The sequence below is a fragment of the Ranitomeya variabilis genome, chromosome 2, assembly GCF_051348905.1.
Source record: "Ranitomeya variabilis isolate aRanVar5 chromosome 2, aRanVar5.hap1, whole genome shotgun sequence".
Lineage (NCBI taxonomy): Eukaryota > Metazoa > Chordata > Amphibia > Anura > Dendrobatidae > Ranitomeya > Ranitomeya variabilis.
Window position 1 is genome coordinate 501292672 of NC_135233.1, and position 23983 is coordinate 501316654.

Genomic DNA, 23983 nt, shown 5'->3' on the forward strand with positions numbered 1-23983 from the left:
GCCATGTAGTATATTGACCAATGACCTAGGATACTGTCCAGCCATGTAGTATATTGCCTCGCCACGTATGGCAAATTTAAATAATAAAATAATAAACATACTCACCAACGGATACAAGGGACCCTTGTTGCTTAACATACTCACCATTCTCAGCGCTGCTCAAAAGCGTCCCGTCACTCTTCGCCTCATGGTATCCAACGTCGCTGTGCCGATTGGCACACGGCTGCCACCCTCTTGCTTTCCCAGGTTTGATTGCTAAAATAACCAAGTAAACGCTTGGTTTTCGTGGAAAATTCGAAATGCATAGCTGGGAAAGGAAGATGGCGTCACCTGCCAGCGGCTAAGCGTACAACGGAGTATGAGTATAGCATGTTTATTATAATTTAACATTTTTTTTTTTTACATTCCTTTTTTTAATATTGATGCCGCATAGCCACCATAAATCTTACAAGCTTGGGGAAACACACGGTTAATATCGGTGGTAAGGGATTGCATTCCCCGCAGCATAAGGCCGGCGTCGCACAACCGTGTTTTGAGGCCGTAAGATAGATGCTGAAAATATGGATTGCATACGGTACAATGATTCTCTATGCCCCAGCTCCTATCAGCCGTATTTTACTAATCCGTATTATAAGTTCTTCTACTGCCGTAGAAAAAAGCAGCATGCTGTGTTTGCCACCGTACTGCGCAAAAAGAAACGCCAATGAAAGTATATGGGGCCAGAAAAATACCAATTACACACGGACCAGCAGTGTGACTTGGGAGAAAAACGCAGCGGTGTTACAGAGAAAAGACAGCAATTCAGTGCGGTGTACATTAAAATAACTCAGACAGCTTACAATAGAATAGGTAGAATAAGGCCTCTCTTCCACTTGCGAGGAAAAGGGACGAGTGCAATCAGATATAAAATCGTATTGCACTCGGAACAATGTTATTCAATAGATGACATTCCATTTGTGATTTTTTTCTCATCCTACTTCGGACTGAGAACAAAAATCTCAGCATGCTGCGTATTGCTGCTATTCTCGGACGAGACTCGCCAATGCAAGACAATGGGTGCGTGAAAAAAAAAAAAGGAAAGCACAGCGCTCGTACCATGCTAGTTATGTCCGATTTTTACCCACCGTTGTCCTTTCAAAAGCCAGTAATTCATTGCGGTGTACAGTAAAATCACACTGACAGCTTAGATTAGACAAAATAGAAACAAATAGAATAGGTATATGTAAATATATATGTCAGTGAGACACCTATATATATGTATTGATATTTAATGCAGCGCTAGATAGCTTAAAAGCCAGTAATTCCATTGTCGGCTTTTCATTTCTCCTTTACAAACCAGACATGATATGAGACATGTTTTACATACAGTAAACCATCTCATATCACCTTTTTTTTTCATATTCCACACTACTAAAGTTTGTAGTGTGTATGTCCAAAATTTGGGCTCTATAGCTATTATATGTAAGGTTTAAATCGGTGAAAAATGTGGCGTGGGCTCACGAACAATTTTCTCCACCAGAGTAGTAAAGCCAGTGACTGAGGGCAGATATTGATAGCCAGTAGAGGGTCCAGGGTTATTGCCCCCCCGGCTAAAAACATCTGCCCCCAGCCACCCCAGAAGAGGTACATCTGGAAGATGCGCCTATTCTGGCACTTGGCCACTCTCTTCCCACTCGCGTGTAGTGGTGGGATATGGGGTAATGAAGGGTTAATGCCACCTTGCTATTGTAAGGTGACATTAAGCCAGATTAATAATGGAGAGGCATCAATTATGACACCTATCCATTATTAATCCAATAGTATGAAACGGTTAAGAAAACACACACACATTATTACAAAGTATTTTAATGAAATAAAGACACATGAAAATATCGCAGTACGGATGCCATACGGATTAAATATGGTGGATGCCATGTGCAAAAGACGCTGCCACACCCTGCCTACGGATGACATACGGATCACTATTTTGTGAACTTTTCTGCGTATTACGGCCGTAAAAAAAGGACTGTATTTACATATGCTGAGTGTGACGCCGGCCTTATTTTGTAGAATACCCGATGCGTTAGAATAGGGCCACCATCTAGTATACATATACATTTCAAAATAGATGTTGAAGTATACAGATAGTTATGTATATATATAAGTAGGCATATATCGTTGTATCTTTATGTATAAAAGTATATATAGAGATAGAAATAAATATAAAAAAAAAAAAGTGGACATTACCAACATCATAGCATCAACCTAAGTGAATGGGCCACCACATTGTGTTATGCATCACATTGCTTTTGTAATGTTCCCCCAACAACGTATATCGATCTTTAGTACGGTATAACGCTCCCACATCTCCGTTTATTGATCTACAGTGTGGTATAATGCTCCCACATCTCCGTATATTCATTTGCAGTGTGGTATAATGCTCCCACATCTCAGTATATTCATGTGCAGTGCGGCATAATGCTCCCACATCGCCGTATATTCATTTGCAGCGCGGTATAATGCTCCCCCCTCTCCGTATATTCATTAGCAGCGCAGCATAATGCTCCCACGTCTCCGTATATTCATTTACAGTGCGGTATAATGCTCCCACATCTCCGTATATTCATCTGCATTGCGGTATAATGCTCCCACATCTCTGTATATTCATCTGCAGTGTTATATAATGCTCCCACATCTCTGTATATTCATTTGCAGTGCGGTATAATGCTCCCACATCTCCGTATATTCATTTGCAGCGCGGTATAATGATCCCCCAGCTCCGTATATTCATGTGCAGTGCGGCATAATGCTCCCCCAACATCTATGTACATTCAGCTGCATTGCGGTATAATGCTCCCACGTCTCCGTATATTCATTTGCAGCGCGGTATAATGCTCCCCCCTCTCTGTCTATTAATTTGCAGCGTGGTATAATGCTCCCACTAGTGTTGAGCATTCCGATACCGCAAGTATCGGGTATCGGCCGATATTTGCTGTATCGGAATTCCGATACCGAGATCCGATACTTTTGTGGTATCGGGTATCGGTATCGAAACAACATTAATGTGTAAAATAAAGAATTAAAATAAAAAATATTGCTATACTCACCTCTCCGACGCAGCCTGCACCTTACCGAGGGAACCGGCAGCGTTGTTTGCTTAAAATTCGCGCTTTAACTTCCTTACGCGAAGTCCCGGCTTGTGATTGGTCGCGCGCCGCCCATGTGGCCGGGACGCAACCAATCACAGCAAGCCGTGACGTAATTTCAGGTCCTTCAGGATTTTAAAATTACGTTCCGGCGTTGTGATTGGTTGCGTCGCGGTCACATGGGCGACGCGACCAATCACATTTTAAAATGCGCGCGTCTCCTGCCTCCCATGACGTCACAGCTTGTGATTGGTCGCGTCGCCCATGTGACCGCGACGCAACCAATCACAACGCCGGAACGTAATTTTAAAATCCTGAAGGACCTGAAATTACGTCACGGCTTGCTGTGATTGGTTGCGTCCCGGCCACATGGGCGGCGTGCGACCAATCACAAGCCGGGACTTCGCGTAAGGAAGTTAAAGCGCGAATTTTAAGCAAACAACGCTGCCGGTTCCCTCGGTAAGGTGCAGGCTGCGTCGGAGAGGTGAGTATAGCAATATTTTTTATTTTAATTCTTTATTTTACACATTAATATGGTTCCCAGGGCCTGAAGGAGAGTTTCCTCTCCTTCAGACCCTGGGAACCATCAGGAATACCGTCCGATATATGAGTCCCATTGACTTGTATTGGTATCGGGAATCGGTATCGGATTGGATCCGATACTTTGCCGGTATCGGCCGATACTTTCCGATACCGATACTTTCAAGTATCGGACGGTATCGCTCAACACTAGCTCCCACATCTCCGTATATTCATGTGCAGTGCGGCATAATGCTCCCCCATCTCCATATATTCATTTGCAGTGCGGTATAATGCTCCCCCCTCTCCGTATATTCATCTGCAGTGCGACATAATGCTCCCACATCTCCGTATATTCATTTGCAGCGCGGCATAATGCTCCCACGTCTCCGTCTATTCATTTGTAGCGCAGTATAATGCTCCCACATCTCCGTATATTCATCCACAGTGCGGTATAATGCTCCCCCCTCTCCGTATATTCATCTGCAGTGCGACATAATGCTCCCACATCTCCGTATACTCATTTATAGCGCGGCATAATGCTCCCACGTCTCCGTCTATTCATTTGCAGTGCAGTATAATGCTCCCACATCTCCGTATATTCATTTGCAGCACGGCATAATGCTCCCACATCTCCGTATATTCATTTACAGAGCGGTATAATGCTCCCCCAGCTCTGTATATTCATGTGCAGTGTGGCATAATGCTCCCCCAACATCTACATACATTCAGCTGCATTGCGGTATAATGCTCCCCCAAAAAACAATATAGCTCCACACAGGGCCGGCTCCAGGTTTTTGAGGGCCCCGGGCGAAAGAGTCTCAGTGGGCCCCCCCCCCTTTAAAATATATCACGATTCATGATGCCCAGATACAGCGGAGAAATATAGGTATAGTACAATGCCAGATTTCACTTCTTACATGAGTGATAGCTATTGTAAATTCTGCAGTGTATATATACAGGGGAGAGGTACTGTGCAGTGTATATATACAGGAGGAGTGGTACTGTGCAGTGTATATATACAGGAGGAGTGGTACTGTACAGTGTATATATACAGGAGGAGTGGTACTGTACAGTGTATATATACAGGACAGGAGGAGTGGTACTGTGCGGTGTATATATACAGGAGGAGTGGTACTGTGCAGTGTATATATACAGGGGAGTGGTACTGTGCAGTGTATATATACAGGAGGAGTGGTGCTATGCAGTGTATATATACAGGAGGAGTGGTACTGTGCAGTGTATATATACAGGAGGAGTGGTACTGTACAGTGTATATATACAGGAGGAGTGGTACTGTACAGTGTATATATACAGGACAGGAGGAGTGGTACTGTGCGGTGTATATATACAGGAGGAGTGGTACTGTGCAGTGTATATATACAGGGGAGTGGTACTGTGCAGTGTATATATACAGGAGGAGTGGTGCTATGCAGTGTATATATACAGGAGGAGTGGTACTGTGCGGTGTATATATACAGGAGGAGTGGTACTGTGCAGTGTATATATACAGGGGAGTGGTACTGTGCAGTGTATATATACAGGAGGAGTGGTGCTATGCAGTGTATATATACAGGAGGAGTGGTACTGTGCGGTGTATATATACAGGAGGAGTGGTACTGTGCAGTGTATATATACAGGGGAGTGGTACTGTGCAGTGTATATATACAGGGGAGTGGTACTGTGCAGTGTATATATACAGGAGGAGTGGTACTGTGCAGTGTATATATACAGGGGAGTGGTACTGTGCAGTGTATATATACAGGAGGAGTGGTGCTATGCAGTGTATATATACAGGAGGAGTGGTACTGTGCAGTGTATATATACAGGAGGAGTGGTACTGTACAGTGTATATATACAGGAGGAGTGTTGCTATGCAGTGTATATATACAGGAGGAGTGGTACTGTGCAGTGTATATATACAGGAGGAGTGGTACTGTACAGTGTATATATACAGGAGGAGTGGTACTGTACAGTGTATATATACAGGAGGAGTGGTACTGTACAGTGTATATATACAGGAGGAGTGGTGCTATGCAGTGTATATATACAGGAGGAGTGGTACTGTGCAGTGTATATATACAGGAGGAGTGGTACTGTACAGTGTATATATACAGGAGGAGTGGTGCTATGCAGTGTATATATACAGGAGGAGAGGTACTGTGCAGTGTATATATACAGGACAGGAGGAGTGGTACTGTGCAGTGTATATATACAGGACAGGAGGAGTGGTACTGTGCAGTGTATATATACAGGACAGGAGGAGTGGTAATGTGCAGTGTATATATACAGGACAGGAGGAGTGGTACTGTGCAGTGTATATATACAGGACAGGAGGAGTGGTACTGAGCAGTGTATATATACAGGAGGAGTGGTACTGTGCAGTGTATATATACAGGACAGGAGGAGTGGTAATGTGCAGTGTATATATACAGGAGGAGTGGTACTGTACAGTGTATATATACAGGGGAGTGGTACTGTGCAGTGTATATATACAGGACAGGAGGAGTGGTACTGAGCAGTGTATATATACAGGAGGAGTGGTACTGTACAGTGTATATATACAGGGGAGTGGTACTGTGCAGTGTATATATACAGGACAGGTGGAGGGTACTGTGCAGTGTATATACAGGAGGAGTGGTACTGAGCAGTGTATATATACAGGACAGGAGGAGTGGTACTGTGCAGTGTATATATACAGGACAGGAGGAGTGGTAATGTGCAGTGTATATATACAGGACAGGAGGAGTGGTACTGAGCAGTGTATATATACAGGAGGAGTGGTACTGAGCAGTGTATATATACAGGACAGGAGGAGTGGTACTGTGCAGTGTATATATACAGGACAGGAGGAGTGGTACTGTGCAGTGTATATATACAGGAGGAGTGGTACTGTGCAGTGTATATATACAGGAGGAGTGGTACTGTGCAGTGTATATATACAGGACAGGAGGAGTGGTACTATGCAGTGTATATATACAGGACAGGAGGAGTGGTAATGTGCAGTGTATATATACAGGACAGGAGGAGTGGTACTGAGCAGTGTATATATACAGGAGGAGTGGTACTGAGCAGTGTATATATACAGGACAGGAGGAGTGGTACTGTGCAGTGTATATATACAGGACAGGAGGAGTGGTAATGTGCAGTGTATATATACAGGAGGAGTGGTACTGTACAGTGTATATATACAGGGGAGTGGTACTGTGCAGTGTATATACTTCAACAGCCGCCCAGCCCAGGCCCCCAGCACCTGTCCTGTATATATATTATATACACTGTATCTATACAGGCTGTGCTGGGGGCCTGGGCTGGGCGGCTGCTGTAGTATATATATATATATCAGCTGCAGCCGCCCAGCCCATGGCCGCCCCAGGTCACCCAGTCCCAGACTGTCAGAACATACAGCGATATAGCATTGCACTCACTCAGGTGCTGGTAGGAGCTCCATCTCCTCCATAAGTTCAGCAGTGCACACAGTCAGGAGATACAGAGCAGGAGAACTCTCCGCCCACAATGTCACGCTGGCTGTGTCCTTAATTAACCCCTATGTGTGCCTGGCCCTGCACTGACAGTGAGAAGATGCTTGTGCCAGCGCAAATTGAAAGGGTAGAAAGGGTTAAAGCAGCCAGATGGCTCTATGACTGTGTGAGTGGGCCCCCCTGTCTCGTCAGGGCCCCGGCAATTGCCCGGCTAGGCCGGGTGTTGACGCCGGCCCTGGCTCCACATTGCGGTATAATTGATGGCCACATCATTACATAACTTTCCTGCTAGCTGGGTAAAGATCACCCCCAATTTATTAACAGATCCAGACATAAATAACACACCTAGACACAACACACACCACCTAGCAGGCAAGTTTCCAAAGTTGCTACTTGCCCGGCGATTGCTAGGAGGAGGAGGCACGATCAGCTGTATACTGTATCCAGACGCAGTAAGGCGGGGGACCGGGCTGACAGGATGAAACACGCCGTGCGCATGCCCAGGAATCCCAGCCCCGCACTGTGCATAATGCATAACACAGTGCGGGGCTGGGATTTCAAAGGTGGGTGGCCGCACTGCCGCGCAGGCGCAGTGTGCAAGCCTGGCTTGGACGGCAGACGGCCAGAGCTTACTGCGCCTGCGCAGAACAGTACTACACAGCGCAGGTGCCGGTTTGAAAACGTAAACAGCGCTGAGGGGGCAGCGCAGAAAGACCAAGAAGATGTGAGTGACGGCAGAGGAGCGTTTCAAGCTGGGGAGTGAGGAGCCGCCTACCTGGCTAGAGACAGGAATTGTGGCTAAGTATCAAATCGCTTTTTTGGGGGTATACTTGAAAATAAAACTAAAAGAGCCACCTTGTTAGAACGCAGCATTACTGCTGCACAAGGTGGCTCTTTTAGTTTATAACGGCTGGAGGGGGGTGACAGTGGCTCTTTAAGAGCTTTGCCTTGTCTCTGATATAGGACGGAAGAGAGCTCACAAATGGTCTAAGGACTTCATCGAGATATATGCCTACATTGTGACTTATACTACCAATGCCTGATACAACGGGCCTCCCTTTTAAAAGGGGTTAGCCCTTTGTGTATCTTGGGTAGTGCATAGAATGTCACTGTGACCGGATGTTTTGTGAGGAGGTAGGTGTATTCATCCTGACTAATTAGGTCCTCTGCCTTAGAATGGTTTTAAGCTCATCTCTTATTTCCTCAATTGGATTTCTTGGTACCCGTGCATTTGTAGTTTGATCATCTAGAAGAGAGAGACACATGTTTCTATACCCATCTACATTCATGATTACAATATTACCTACTTTGTCAGAGGATTTCACAACTGTAGATGTATCTGTCTCTAAATCACGGAGCGCCTTAATTTGGTCACTAGTAGAGATGAGCGGTGTTCGAGTCGAACTGTTCGCCAATTTCAAATTCGAGCTGTTTTGGGCGGTGTTCGAGTCGTTCGACGAACCCGAACAATTTGCTTAAAATTCGACTGATCGAGTTTCTGTTCGATAACTGTTCGTTAAAACTGTTTATCATTGTTAATGGACTGTTTCAGTGTAAAGTGGGCGGGGGATAGATCTGTGCTAAAATAACGCCGATGTCCATTTTTTTTCTTTCCCACATTTACAGAGGGGCATTGCAGTCGCTCAGCCTATAAGCAGTGCACACACACAGCAATGTGCATGTGATGCACACAAGCAAGGGCATGTGTCATTGGCTGTGTATGTCACATGTCCTTGCCCTATAAGAACCAGCCATTTGCCCCGTCGCCACCATTTCCTCACTGCTGCAGCTTAGTGTTAGACGGCACCGCTGCTGCTGTGGGCGCAATACAGACTAAGGCCATGTTCACACAGTGCGTTTTTTACTGCAGAACCGCAGCGGTTTTGCCGCTGCGGTTCCGCAGCTGTTTTCCATGCAGGGTACATTACAATGTACCCCTATGGAAAACAGGAACCACTGTGCACACGGTCCTGAATTTCCCTTAAAAAGCCGCGATGAATCGGTGCGGGAAAAAAGAAGGAGCATGTCACTTCTTTCCCCGAAACTGCAGCGGTTCTGCACCCATAGACCTCCATTGTGAGGTCAAACCCGCAGTAAAACCCGCAGATCAAAAATATATCTGCGGGTTTTATTGCGGTTTGTGGTGCAGAACCGCTGCAGCCGGAAGTGCGGGGAAGCGGCCGGAAGTGCGTCGGCGGAAGTGCTTGGGCGGAGAGACATGGAGGCGTACCGTCGCATGGGGATCGTGTCGGCCGTTTGATTGAATTGGTATGTGTGTGTGTGTGTGTGTGTATATATGTGTGTGTGTATGCGTGTGTGTGTGTGTGTGTGTGTGCGTGTCCCCATGCGACGCTAGTGCCACCATTGTGCTAAGTCGCCGTATGGGACTACTACTCCCATCCGGTATTAGGATGGGAGAGTTGTCCCTGTGTCCGGCGACTTAGCACAATTGTAAAGTTACACAAAACACCTACACACAATACACATACATGACACACAGTACAGTACATACAACACATAACATAGAGTGTATACTCACCAAAGGCCCAAGTAAGGGTCGAAACGTTACCTCTACAATACCTACCTCTACAATACCTGAACAATTGATTGTAATCACTGTGGTGTCCCTATTAAATTCTTTACACTTATGATGCAAATCTACATTTCGAGTGCGGTTGTTTTCTTCTAAAATTATACTCACCAACAGCACACTTGTAGGCGAAGCCCTCGATCCTCCAGGAAAAAATCACAAAATAAAAAATCAAATTCATACTCCCTGTCCGCAGAATCCATAAAACGAGTGTCCCACGCCGATCCCCTGCTCTCCGGCGATACACTGCCAGGAGCGAAGCTCCTAGCAGTGTATCGCGTACTGTTCCGGAGTTCAATGACTCCGGCGTCTCGGTTAACAGCAGTACAGCTGCGTTGAACTTTCCCACGCAGCACTGCCGTTAAGCGAGAGTGCCGGGGTCAATGACCGCCGGTAAACTCGCTTGCGCATGCGCAGTGACACACCGACAGGAACTATGGCTCCTGTCAGTGTGTTGCTGCAGCCGTGGAGAGCAGACATGTCTCTGGATGTCTGTTCTCCATGGAAAATCTTCGTGGGATACGTGGCACTTAAATACGTGGCAATTAAATACGTGACACGTGGCACTTATACGTGATACGTGTCACTTAAATACGTGATACGTGTCACTTAAATATGTGGCACGTGGCACTGAAATACGTGATACGTGGCACTGAAATACGTGGCACTTAAATACATGGCACTTAAATATGTGGCACGTGGCACTGAAATACGTGATACGTGGCACTGAAATACGTGGCACTTAAATGCGTGGCACGTGGCACTTAAATACGTGGCACGTGGCACTGAAATACGTGATACGTGGCACTGAAATACGTGGCACTGAAATACGTGATACGTGGCACTGAAATACGTGATACGTGGCACGTGGCACTTAAATACGTGGCATGTGGCACTTAAATACGTGGCACGTGGCACTGAAATACGTGGCACTTAAATACGTGGCACTTAAATACGTGGCACTGAAATACGTGGCACTGAAATACGTGGCACGTGGCACTGAAATACGTGATACGTGGCACTGAAATACGTGGCACGTGGCACTTAAATACGTGGCACGTGGCACTGAAATACGTGGCACTGAAATACATGGCACTTAAATACGTGGCACTGAAATACGTGGCACTGAAATACGTGGCACGTGGCACTGAAATACGTGACACTGAAATACGTGGCACTGAAATACGTGGCACTTAAATACGTGGCACTGAAATACGTGGCACTTAAATATGTGGCACGTGGCACTGAAATACGTGACACTGAAATACGTGGCACTGAAATACGCGGCACTGAAATACGTGGCACTGAAATACGTGGCACTGAAATACGTGGCACTGAAATACGTGGCACTGAAATACGTGATACGTGGCACTGAAATACGTGGCACTGAAATACGTGATACGTGGCACTTAAATACGTGGCACTTAGGCTATGTTCACATTTGCGTTGTGCACCGCAGCGTCGGCGCCGCAACACACAACGCAAACAAAAACGCAGCAAAACGCATGCACAACGCTGCGTTTTGCGCCGCATGCGTCCTTTTTTTGATTGATTTTGGACGCAGCAAAAATGCAACTTGCTGCGTCCTCTGCGCCCGGATGCGTGCGCTGCAGTGACGCATGCGGCGCAAAACGCAAATGCGACGCATGTCCATGCGCCCCCATGTTAAATATAGGGGCGCATGACGCATAGCTGGATAGAGCTGGATCCGCGGGCTGTGATCTGGCCTACGCTCCGCACTCTGCGGAGCGCTGTCATTCAAAACACGTCCACTCATTTTGGTGTTTAGTCCCAAAATGGAGGATGGAAGAAGAAAAGGGTTGGACAAGGAAATGACATCATTTCTTTTTTTTTTTCCCCCACTGCAGTTAAAGCTTTATTTGTGTCAAACACAGACAATCTGCAGAGAAAACTGCATAAAAAACCGCACTAAAAACCGCATCAAAAACGCACCAAAAACGCACCAAAAACGCACCTGCGTTTTCTGCCAAGAGCTGCGGTTTTTGTCCTGAAAAAAAAAGGATTGAAATCAGGATCGTGTGAACATACCCTAAGAGTGTTTTTTTGGAGCGAATTGTCAGAGAGATAGGTTTAGGGAGTCAGGAGGAGTCGGGACTAGTTGTAATATCAGCCCTTTTCAGGGTAGGTTACAGCAGTTCATAGCACTGTTTGCCAGGCAGGTCTGAGCCAGTGCTGCGCAAGTGTTTGTCACAGCGTTTGGTGTAATCTAGCTCAGCCAATCCTTTTGGGCTAGTAGCATTGTCTGATAGTGATCTGAGTAGCCCACCTGTGAAGCTAGCTACACCGCCTGTGTATCTACATTTTTACTGCATCTAATCCAGGTAATAGTTTTGGGCTTAGTAGCAGCGTCTGCACGTCAGCAGAGTAGCCCGCCTGTGAAACTAACTATACCGCCTGTGTATCTCAATTTTTACTGCATCTAATCCAGTAAATCGTTTTGGGGTTTGGGGCTTAGTAGCAGTGTCTGCATGTCAGCAGAGTAGCCCACCTGTGAAACTAACTACACCGCCTGTGTATCTCTATTTTCACTGCATCTAATCCAGTTAATAGATTAGGGCCTAGGAGCAGTGTCTGCACGTCAGCAGAGTAGCCCACCTGTGAAACTAACTACACCGCCTGTGTATCTCTATTTTCACTGCATCTAATCCAGTTAATAGATTAGGGCCTAGGAGCAGTGTCTGCATGTCAGCAGAGTAGCCTGCCTGTGAAACTAACTATACCGCCTGTGTATCTCAATTTTTACTGCATCTAATCCAGTTAATAGTTTTGGGCCTAGGAGCAGTGTCTGCACATCAGCAGAGTAGCCCGCCTGTGAAACAAACTGTACCGCCTGTGTATCTCAATTTTTACTGCATCTAATCCAGTTAATAGTTTTGGGCCTAGGAGCAGTGTCTGCACATCAGCAGAGTAGCCCGCCTGTGAAACAAACTGTACCGCCTGTGTATCTCAATTTTTACTGCATCTAATCCAGTTAATAGTTTTGGGCCTAGGAGCAGTGTCTGCACATCAGCAGAGTAGCCCGCCTGTGAAACTAACTATACTGCATGTGTATCTCTATTTTTACTGCATCAAATACAGTTAATAGTTTTGGGCCTAGGAGCAGTGTCTGCACATCAGCAGAGTAGCCCGCCTGTGAAACTAACTACACCGCCTGTGTATCTCTATTTTTACTGCATCAAATACAGTTAATAGTTTTGGGCCTAGGAGCAGTGTCTGCACGTCAGCAGAGTAGCCCGCCTGTGAAACAAACTATACCGCCTGTGTATCTCAATTTTTACTGCATCTATTCCAGTTAATAGTTTTGGGCCTAGGAGCAGTGTCTGCATGTCAGCAGAGTAGCCAGCCTGTGAAACAAACTATACCGCCTGTGTATCTCAATTTTTACTGCATCTAATCCAGTTAATAGTTTTGGGCCTAGGAGCAGTGCCTGCACTGTCCGATGAGCCCTGGTGCAATATGTTATGACGTATAGCCTGGGCCAACGAGCTCAAGAGGTGGGGCAAATCACGCTGCAGGAGTGGTCTCAGATCAGGGACCTATGCACCCTTCTCCACAGTTTTGAAATAGCAACGAAGATGTTTAGTGCTGACGGTGCCATTATCAGCATGACCATTCCGGTGATTTACATGGTGGAGCACACCTCACACAGTGTTTGGTGTCAAGTGGTGGAACAAGAGGAGGAGGAGGAACAGGAGGAGTCGTATGCGGAAGGGATCATATCTCCAAGGTCAAGAAGGTTGGCAGCACCAAGGCAGCTGGCATTGGAGGCTGGGGGAGAGGGATTACCGAGGGCACATGTTAGCAGCCAAACTGTTGAGGAAGGTGCAGGAGGCGAGGAAGAAGTGGAGTATGAACTGGCGCTGGGCATGGAAGACTCATCAGATGAGGGAGACCTTGATCAAATTTCTGTTGTGCGAGGTTGGGGGGAGAGGGCAGATGAAGGAAGCATGATTCTCACCTCGCCACCACCAAGACAACAAGAACTTGGTCCTCCTGGATGCGCAAGACACATGAGTGCCTTCTTGCTGCACTACCTGCAACATGACCCTCGGATTGTCAGAATCCGAAGTAATGCCGACTACTGGGTTGCCACACTCTTAGATTCCCGGTGCAAAAGCAAATTTGGCAAAATAATTCCTGCCATAGAAAGGGATTCACGCATAAAGGAGTATCAGCAGAGACTGTTACAGAATCTAACATCTGCTTTTCCACAAAACACCAGTGGTGCACGTAGTCAATCTCTGAGTTCTAACTTGCCAACCATGGGACTATCGAGTCATCACTCTAACCATAACAGTAACATCGTATCTGGTGGTAACAGCAATTTTTTCCAATCATTTCAAGATTTTTTTAGCCTATCCTTTGCAAGGCCACAGGAGACAAGAAGTCTGATGCACAGCCAACGCCTAGAGAGGATGGTACAAGAGTATCTCCAAGTTAACATCGATGTCATGACTGTTGAACTGGACCCTTGCTCATTTTGGGCTTCCAATCTTGAAAAATGGCCTGAGCTTGCCACTCATGCCTTGGAGATCTTGTCGTGCCCCGCAGCCAGCGTTCTCTCTGAACGTGTGTTCAGCACTGCTGGTGGTGTGCTGACAGATAAGCGCACGCGGCTGTCCAGTGACAATGTAGACAGACTAAAGTTCATCAAGATGAACAAATCCTGGATCCACAAGGACTTTTCTACCCCTGTGTCATCTTGGAGAGACTAAAAGCTTGATGAGTTTTGAAAATCACCTCACTAACCGTTTTAAAAGACTCTGGCGAAATTGATGCCACTTAAGTGGTGTCTGTGGCCGAATTTTTTGAAAAAATTGAGACTCTTTTATTTAGTCCCCTTGCTGAGTTTTACATGATGCTGCCATCGTCAATTCCAGGTGGGTGGAGTCGTCCGCAGAGTTGTTTACTCATACTATGGCCTGGGATTCAGAGGTCTGCTCCAAAGATTCAGTATCTGCTAGTCAGCAGAGTAGCCCAGCCACCAGCTGCCTGTTTACCTAAGTACTATTTTTAATGACATCTGGCCCAGGAAATCGTTTTGGGCCTAGTAGAATTTGGTGCTACTTAGCATCGTACCCCACCCTTGAAGCAAGCTACACCGCCTGTTTACCTAAGTACTATTTTGTAACGGCATCTAGCCCAGGAAATCCTTTTGGGCCTAGTAGAATTTGGTGCTACTCAGCAGCGTACCCCACCCATGAAGCAAGCTACATCGCCTGTTTAACTAAGTACTATTTTTAACGGCATCTGGCCCAGGAAATCCTTTTGGGCCTAGTAGAATCTGGTGCTACTCAGCAGCATACCCCACCCATGAAGCAAGCTACACCGCCTGTTTACCTAACTACTATTTTGTAATAGCCTCTGGCCTGGGAAATCCTTTTGGGCCTAGTAGCAATTTCTGCTACTCAGCAGAGTACCCCACCCATGAAGCAAGCTACACCGGCTTCTTTCTTATTCAATCTAACCCCTCGGCTCTGGGGTGTCCACTCTCCCTCCAGCTCTCTCCTTCTCACAGGTGGACTACCGCGTGTTTTCACACTGTGGCGAATCTTTTGGGCCCAGGCATATGAAGTCGTCGAGGTAATGATAATATGTGCCGCCTTAGAAATGTCCATGACGACCTATTCGAGAAAGCAACTAAATGCCTCAAATAGTGAGCAGGATATGGAGCACCCCGTGGGCAAACAGCGATCTATGTAGTATGCTCCTTCACAGAAGCAGCCCAATGGAAGGACACTATTTGGAGGCACAGGTAGTAACCGGAATGCCCCCTCAATGTCTGCTTTGGCCATTAGGGTGCCCCTTACCAACTTCTTGACCCGCCTGATTGCCTCGTCAAAGGAGGTACAGTACATAGTACTGTACTTGGTTCCGCGTCGATGTTGTCGTTTACTGACCTGCCCCTTGGATATGACAAATGGTGGATTAGTCTGAATGTATTGGGTTCATTTTTTGGCACAACTCCCAACGGGGGTACCACTATGTCTTCTAAGGCAGAGGTCCCCAACCTTTTTTGCACCAGGGACCGGCTTTAAGCCAGACCAGTTTTCCATGGCCCGGTGGGGGTGGGGCAGGGGCGGGGCTTTGGTCATATGGGGGTGGGGTTATGGAGGGATGGAGCTTAGTGCATACTTATCATATAATTATGACATTTATAATGAGAATGTGATTCAACTTACCATAGGTTCAGAATGAGTGGGAGCACCATGCTTGTTTCCCTGGTGCTCTGCACCATTATTGCCCCATAGCTGTGCCATATAGTGCTCTGCACCATTATTGCCCCATAGCTGTGCCATACAGTGCTCTGCACCGTTCATAATTGCCCCATAGCTGTGCCATATAGTGCTCTGCACCGTTCATAATTGCCCCATAGCTGTGCCATACAGTGCTCTGCACCATTATTGCCCCATAGCTGTGCCATACAGTGCTCTGCACCATTATTGCCCCATAGCTGTGCCATACAGTGCTCTGCACCGTTCATAATTGCCCCATAGCTGTGCCATATAGTGCTCTGCACCATTATTGCCCCATAGCTGTGCCATACAGTGCTCTGCACCATTATTGCCCCATAGCTGTGCCATATAGTGCTCTGCACCATTATTGCCCCATAGCTGTGCCATACAGTGCTCTGCACCGTTCATAATTGCCCCATAGCTGTGCCATATAGTGCTCTGCACTGTTTATTATTGCCCCATAGCTGTGCCATATAGTGCTCTGCACCATTATTGCCCCATAGCTGTGCCATATAGTGCTCTGCACCGTTCATAATTGCCCCATAGCTGTGCCATACAGTGCTCTGCACTGTTTATTATTGCCCCATAGCTGTGCTGCTGCTGCTGCAATAAAAATAATAAAACACATACTCACCTCTCTTGCAGCTCCTCGGCGCCATCTTCCCGGCGTCTCCCTGCACTGACTGATCAGGCAGAGGGCGGCGCGCACATTATATACGTCATCGCGCCCTCTGCCTGCACAGTCAGTGCGTGAGGAGAGAGAGACGCCGGGAAGATGGAGACAGCGGCGCCCGGCGTGTGGAACCAGGACAGGTGAATATGACATACTTACCTGCTCCCGGCGTCCCGCTCCTTCCCCCGGACAGCTGCTCTTCGGTGCCGCAGCCTCTTCCTCTATCAGCGGTCACCGGCACCGCTTCATTAGAGAAATGAATAGGCGGCTCCGCCCCTATGGGAGGTGGAGCAGCCTATTCATTTCTCTAATCAGCGGTCCCACGTGACCGCTGAACAGGGGAAGAGCTGCGGCGCCGCGGACCGGCTGAAAAACCCCAACGGCCCGGTCCCGGTCCGCGGACCGGCGGTTGGGGACCTCTGTTCTAAGGAAAGTGTTCTGAAAGGACCCACCGCCATTCTACCTAAAGATATTTCTTTTTTTTTTTTTTCAAGATGTCTGGGTGTTGGTAGAGTCAGTTTAGATTTTTACTCCAGCCTTTCCTGATTTTAGAAGGGCATGACATGCCTATATCTGTGTCTCCTCCTCCTTTTACTCCTCCACCTCTTTTCTTTTTGCTATACTATACGTAGTTGTGACTTTTCCATGTGTTTGTTGTGTCTTCTGAGCAGTTTGTCAGCTTTTGGACACCTTTTAAGGTGTTTTCTATGTGTTTTCCATGTGTTTGTATGTGTTTGTGTTTGCCTGCCATTGGTTTCAATGGGGTTCGACGGTGGTCGTCGAACGATCGACGAACAGTTCATCGAACACGTCCCTGTTTGACGAACCAAACTGAACCCAAACACTAGGGAGGTGGCTCATCTCTAGTCACTAGATAAATTATGTCTAGTATGTGTCACTTCCCTCCTTCTGATTTCATCAGGTGTCAAATTCAGAAAAGCGTCTATGGCCGAGACATCTCCACCTTGTGGCAGAATTTTTGTACTGGAATATTTTAATGACGAAAAAGGACCAAACCCCATAGATGAACATGATGGCTGATCCAAGTTGGCTAGCAATTGAATGACTTGATATAATTCTGGTGGAATGTCTAGATCTGCACATGTCTTTCTATTCTGTTGTTTGAAAAATTTGTGCCACCTTAATTTTCTAACAAACAGGTTAATGTCCTTGATACAGTCAAGAAGTCTGTTGTCGGTATAAAGGATAACCCCTTGCTAAGAACTACCATTTCAGAATCACTGATAGTTCTGTATGAAAGGTTAACTACCTGTAAATTTAGTCCCTGTTGAAGGGGTTCTGATTTCGCAAGGGGTAAGCTCTGTCCTAAAAACCTGGTCTAGTAGATGAATGGAAATTGCCCCCCTTGGGTAACCCCTACTTCTACCCCTTTGTCTCCCATGTGTGGTTCTTAAGGTACCTTCACACGAAACGACTTTGTAACGATATCGCTAGCGATCCGTGATGTTGCAGCGTCCTCGCTAGCGATATCGTTTCGTTTGACACGCAGCAGCGATCAGGATCCTGCTATGATGTCGCTGGTCGCTGAATAAAGTCCAGAACTTTATTTGGTCATCCGATCGCCGTGTATCGTTGTGTTTGAAAGCAAAAGCAACGATACCAGCGATGTTTTACACTGGTAACCAGGGTAAACATCGGGTTACCAAGCGCAGGGCCGCGCTTAGTAACCCGATGTTTACCCTGGTTACCAGCGTAAAAGTAAAAAAAACCAAACAGTACATACTCACCTGCGCGTCCCCCAGCGTCTGCTTCCTGACACTTACTGAGCGCCGGCCCTAAAGTGAAAGTGAAAGCACAGCGGTGACGTCACCGCTGTGCTGTTAGGGCCGGAGCTCAGTCAGTGTCAGGAAGCAGACGCTGGGTGACGTGCAGGTGAGTATGTACTGTTTGTTTTTTTTACTTTTACGCTGGTAACCAGGGTAAACATCGGGTTACTAAGCGCGGCCCTGCGCTTAGCAACCCGATGTTTACCCTGGTTACCCGGGGACCTCGGCATCGTTGGTCGCTGGAGAGCGGTCTGTGTGACAGCTCCCCAGCGATCAAACAGCGATGCTGCAGCGATCGGCATCGTTGTCGCTATCGCTGCAGCGTCGCTTCGTGTGAAGGTACCTTTAGTCTAGTTTCTGTATCTGATAGATCAGTCTCTGTTGAGGAAAGGTCAGTCACTTTCCCTTTGTTCTGAGTGGTCTCCCAGGACCTGATAGATTTTGTTATCCTTGAAGTCCTAGAGCTCTCTAAGCTATTGCTTGTGCTTTCTTTCTTTTAAATTATATTGAAACTTCTCAATAGAGTTTTGTAGTTGAGTTTCTTTCACACTAAAGTCACTCTCCCCCTTTAATTTATTTACTAATTCTATTTGTTCTTTTAATTTATTGTTCAATTTCGCAAAATTATTTTTTTCCTCATTAATAAGTAGATTCATAAATCTGAGGGAACTGTTAGTCGCCTCTTTTCCCAATTACTGAGGAGTTGGGGGTTTCGACAATGTGGGGCTGGTAGAAGGGTAATCCGTAGTCCCCTTGGGACTATACCATTCTTAGTGTAAGTTTCCAGACTCTGGATTCCCCACTAAGAGCTTGTATGTTCTTTATACAGTTAGTTAAGATCCTTAAATGACGTTGTATATGTTGGAGTATATTTCTTTTGGGCACAGGTTTTCTCAGAAAATATCTCCTTGGCCTCTGTGAGCCAAAAATCTGTGTCCGGACCTGCCAACAGAAAGCCAGCCAAAGCAAATATTTGAGCAGCCAAGGTCACACAAAGGCGACGGCGGGGAAAGTGTCACAAGAGGTGGACGATGATGAGACACAATTGCCAGAAAGTCAGGAGGAGGTCCAGGGTGGAGATATGGAAGATGAGGTGGTGGATGATATAGTAAATTACCCAACCTAGCAGGAGGATATGCAGAGCGAGGACAGCAATACACAGGGGTAGGGAGGCATTGCACCCCAATAGGCATGAAGTAGCAGAGTGGTGGCCACAGACAGAAGGCGGGCAACCGTTCCCTGTAACACCAAAACAACAGAAGCTGCCAAAACAACTGTTAGGTCTTCCCAAGTCTCGTTAAAGACTCTGCCAATAACCCCAAAAAGGCCATTTGCACCACTTGCCAGGCTAGCATCAGCAGGGGTAGCAAAACTACCAGCCTGACCACCACCAGCATGATTAGGCTCATGGCAGCAAAGAACCCGACTTTGTGGGCCAAACCCCAGGGTCCAGGAACAGTGTCTGCGTGTGACATCATTGCTTCTTCGGCTGTTGTGCATGCAAGCCAATCTCCTGTCCATGATGCATGAGAAGATGCCTCCTGCCCTGCACCTGTCGTTGCACACACTCTACTAGCAGCATCAACAAGCACGTCCACATCCTTATCCCAGTGCAACTTTCAGCTATCCATACCCCAGTCCTTAGAAAACAAGCGCAAATAGGCAGCCAATGCCCCACAGGACACAGTACTAAATTCCCACATTTTGCTACTGCTTGTGCTCAAAATGTTGCCTTTTAGACTCATGGAGACAGAAGCTTTCTGCAACCTGATGGTGATGGCTGTCCCATGGTACTCGATCCCCAGCCGCCACTATTTCTCCCTGTGTGCCATCCCAGCATTACACAAGCACGTGTCCCACAACATTACCCGTGCCCTCAACAATGCAGTTACTGGGAATGTTCACCTAACCAAGGACACGTGGACAAGTGCTTGTGTGCAGGTATGGTAAAGCACACTGATGGCACATTGGGTTAACATAGTGGAAGCTGGGACCCAGGTGAACCTTGGGATGGAACACATCATTTCAATGCCGAGGATTGTGGACCCTGGGTCAATCAGGGTTGCACCCAAAGTCTACAGCTCCTGCACCTCATCCTCCTCCTCCTCTTTCGCCTCCATCTCCGAAATGACCATATCAGTCAAAAGCTGTAAGCACTACAGCACTGCTTCAGCCAAGCTGCAACAGGCTGTGCTGGAGCTAATATGCTTAGGTGACAAACTGCACAATGCTGAAGAGTTGTGGACAGCTCTGAAAGAGCAGGCAGATCTGTGGCTGACACTGCTAAACCTACAGCCAGGCATGGTCATGTGTGACAATAGCCGGAACTTGGTGGTGGCTCTGGGGTGAGCTCACACATGTACCATGCCTGACCCATGTGCTTAACTTCATGGTTCAGAGGTTTCTCAAAACCTACCCAGAGCTGTCAGATCTTCTTGTCAAAGTACGCTGCATGTGTGCCCATTTTAGAAAGTCAACTATAGCTTCCACCGCCCTTACCATGCTTCAACAGCATTTTCAGCTTCTGGCTCACCAATTGGTGTGTGATGTCTCCACGCATTGGAACTCTACACTGCAGATGTTGGGAAGGATTCGTGAGCAGAAGAGGGTGGTTGTTGACTACCATCATCAACAAGGCTGTCGGTATTCAGTTCTGACTCCACACATAAGACCTCAGGCGTGGACATGGATGTCAGGCATATGTACCATCCTCCAAAACTTTGAGTACTCAACCAAGATGGTGAGTGGCGATGACGCCATAATTAGTGTCATCATCCCGCTTCTCTGTGTTCTGAAATGCTCTTTGCTCACAATAAAAGAGGATGCATTGCAGGTGGTGCAAGATGAGATGGAGCAAGGAATCAAACAGGGTGATTACACACAGCCCAGCCTCATCTCATCCCAACGTGGATTGGGTGACAATGAGGAAGAGGAGGAGGAAGAACAGGAGCAAGTTTCATGCACTCTAGATAGTACTACCTGCACAACTGTCATAACGTTTGTTCATCGTGGATGGCCTGAGGACAGAAAGGAGGAGGAGGTGGAGACCATGGTCAGTAGTCCTCTTAGTGAGGACACGAAAGTCTAGCCTGTTAGCAGTCTGGCACACATGGCTGAGATTTGGTACGCTGCCTTTCCCATGACCCTCATATTCTCAAAATTTTGAGTGACAGTCAATATTGGTTGGTGACACTTCTAAACACCCATGCTACAAAAATAAATTTATATCTCTTATTTGCGAGGCAGACAGGTCTACTAAATGGGGCAGTACCAGAAGGCCCTTGTTGCAGAATTATTAAAGAAGTTCCCATCTGAAAACGCTGGCAGCAGAGGTCACAGTTCGTTGGACAACCAAGGAGTACAGGCGAGAGAGACACAACTCCAATCCAGTAAAGGCATGGGGACACTGGCAAAGTTATGGGAGACTTTTCACAGACCCTCCCATCACACAGGAGTGGGGTACTCTCACAAGGAGTGCAAAGCTTGGGAAGATGCTGAGGGAGTACCTTGCTGACCATACCAACATTCTCAGTGATTTTTCTGTGCCTTGTAATCAATGGGTATCCAAGCTGGACACGTGGCATGAAAAGGCTCCCTATGCATTGTAGGTCCTGGACTGCCCTGCCGCTAGCATTTTGTCAGAATGGGTTTTTAGTGCTGCTGGTGGAATTATAACTGATAAGTGCATCCACCTGTCAACTGAAAATGCTGACAGGTTGACTCTTATAAAAATGAACATGGTCTGGATTGGGTCAGACTTCTCAACACCACCAAATGATAGCAGTGTAACATATACTCAAATCCAATGACTTTTTTAGCGGGTCTACTCGCATGCACCTCTTTACACCCACACATGGGTATACACTTCCTGATTTTAGCTATTTGCTGTTGTCCTCCTCCTTCTCCTCATCCTCATCGTCCACCACCATCTCACCAGGGTGACCATGGTTCATGATGCAACACCCACAAAACTTTTTTAAAGGGTGTTTATGATGCCCGTAAAAAAAAATTGTTATAGAGTATGTTCATGTATACCCCCTGGGGTAAATGTTTTTCGGTGCATACACTTGGGGTGCATGGGCATTACAAGTATAAGAGATCTGCTTCTTTCTAATGGGAACATTTTTTATGAGGTCCTCCTCCACGTCTCTTTCAAGGGGCATTGGAGTGCCTCCAAATTTTTGTCAGCCTTTGCATTCATTGCATAGGCAAACAGTATGGGAGACTCACTTCCTAATAATGGGTACATTGTTTTCAGGAGGCCCTCCTGTATGTCTCTTCAAAGGGCTATTGGGGTGCATCCAAATTTTGGGCAGCCCTGCCACTCACTGCATATGCAATAACAGTATAGGAGACCCACTGTTTAATAATGGGAACAACAAAGCATAACAGGCTGATCACTTTCTAAGAATATTGAGAGTTGACTACTGGCCCTTAAGAATAGTAAAGGCTGCCTGAAGGCCCTATAAATATAGGCTTTGTGACTTTCAGAGTCCCTCCTTTATAAATGAAGCAGAATGAGTCTGATGATGTGTCACACACCACATGGCCAAATAAGGTTGTAAAATGTTACAATGACATTTCCCAGTGAATGCATTTGTCTTGGTTGAAAGCAATGCTAAAGTTCAAAAATGCATCAAAAACTCTACATGTGAACATAGCCCAAGGTGTGGATGAACATTTTTGTTTTTTGCTAATTATTTTGCCTTATATACAAGTTGTTACCCTGGAAAGAATGTTCCTTAACATATTTCCCAGGAAAATTCATTTTGGTTTCGTGTTTGTATGTTTTATTGTGAGTCTGTAAAAATGGCGTAAGACTCTGACAACATTGTTCACAGCAGTGACCTGGGAGTCAGAAATGCTTCCAGGGGTCTTCCCCATACTGTTCACATGTCATTTGAGCACTGTTCCCATCAATTTCTGCAATTTCTAGTCCCTCTGCACACCGCCGGAAAAATGCTCGAGTTTCCCATAGACTTACATTGGGCTCATTGCTTGGGTCGAGCACTCGAGCATTCCAATTTGCTCCACCCGAGTATTGAGCCCATGAGCATTTTAGTGCTCGCTCATCAATGCTAGTTATTATTGGTTATCTGAGGAATGTTCTTCACACTGAATGCACTTGAACACGTAAATCAGAAAAATTAGAGATGAGTGCATCAATTCTCAGAAGATGAAGTTCTAGTCAATTTTCCTGAAATTTGCGGTTTCACGCAAATTCAACAATCCTCTGATTTGATTTGCAGTTTGCAAAAAACCTTGCCCAACTCCATTTCACTAACTGCTTAAGCATTGTAAAGAAGGATAAACTAATTTTGCATTGTTGCTCAGGCCTGATCTAATTTCATTGCAGCTATGACATCTCTCATACCCATATGTAATACCTTGTATAGTGGGTAAATTTCTTCTGTAGAGTGTACGCTCTTATGGTCATGGGGTGCTCTCTCTTCTGTAGAATATAAACTAAAATGATCAGTAGGCTAATAATCTCTCTTTTTCTCTCAACTGCAAAATGTAATCTCTTATGGTCAGTGGGGTTTTCTCTTT